The following is a 1,166-nucleotide window of genomic DNA, read 5'->3' as shown; positions in this document are numbered from 1 at the left end:
TCCTATCTTCTATCTTATTGAATGGCGGAGCAGGCTCGAGGGGCCGAATGGCCGATCCTGCTCCTGTTTCTTATGGTCTATCCTGTCACCCCTCAGCCTTCACTTTCCTGGTGAAAAGAGCCCCAGCCTGTACAAACTTTCCTGATAGTGAGAACCGCTCAGTTCTGGCAACATCCTGGTCAATCTTTGTTTGCACTTTCCGCAATGCCTCCACATCCTTTTCATAATATGGAGACCAGAACTGTGCCCAGTAAATTGCGCCGTGTGGAAGAGTGGGAGGAAATCTGAGCTGGTCCCAGCCCTGTGGGAACGCTCACCCTCGGAGGGGATAGTGAGCCCTGCCTGTGCTGTATTGTGTCGCTGTCCTTCAGCGCACTCTCAGTTACGAGCCCGCGGTTTTTCACCCTGACCCAACAGTTGCGAGCGCCATTTCAGATTCCCTGCTTCCTTGTGTGTTAAAACATGAGTTGGGCAGCGGGCTGTCCCTGGAAGGGGCATTAGTCGGCAGAATATGTTCGTCTCAGCTTCTCTAAGCTCTTCAACACTTGCATCCCGGCCCAGGGAGAGGGGTGAGACCTGCTTACAAGCCGCTGCACTATACCAGTGTGTTAATATCCTCAAGGGAGAAATTCTCATGTATCGGGATCTTTTGCCAGGGAAAGGATTTGAGAAAAGAGTTATGTTAAACGTGTTTTAAAGCGTCGTGTATTGTAGCTTCAGCCTGCGACTAAAAACTAGGAACTCCCACACCGGGAGTCGAACCCGGGCCGCCTGGGTGAAAACCAGGAATCCTAACCGCTAGACCATGTGGGAACTGAGTGAGAGAGGGAAACACTGAGAGACACACCAGCAGGAAGAGCACTGACACTGCACAACAACTTGTATTTATATAGCGCCTTTAACGTAGTGAAACATCCCAAGGTGCTTCACAGGAGTGTTATAAGACAAAAAAGATGACTCGGAGGTCGAACTCCAAAACCATCGTCAACACCTTCACCGAAGCGTACGAGAGCATAGGCCTTACACTAAACATCCGTAAGACAAAGGCCCTCTACCAGCCTGCCCTTCACACACAGTACTGTCCCCTGATTATCAAAGTCCACGACAAGGCCTTGGACAACGTGGACCACTTTCCATACCTCGGGAGCCCACTGTCAACAAGGGCA

The 1,166-nt window shown here is 50.9% G+C and overlaps 1 non-coding gene across 1 annotated transcript; it reads right to left on the bottom strand.

Annotated features, from left to right (window-relative positions):
• Positions 1-741: 741 nt before the first annotated feature.
• Positions 742-813, bottom strand: trnae-uuc (transfer RNA glutamic acid (anticodon UUC)). The gene has a single exon. It is a non-coding gene; the product is annotated as a tRNA-Glu (tRNA).
• Positions 814-1,166: the final 353 nt, after the last annotated feature.

The sequence above is a fragment of the Somniosus microcephalus genome, unplaced genomic scaffold, assembly GCF_052327205.1.
Source record: "Somniosus microcephalus isolate GS21.2 unplaced genomic scaffold, FLI_Smic_1.0 unresolved_chr7, whole genome shotgun sequence".
NCBI lineage: Eukaryota > Metazoa > Chordata > Chondrichthyes > Squaliformes > Somniosidae > Somniosus > Somniosus microcephalus.
This window is presented reverse-complemented; position numbering and strand designations above follow the sequence as displayed.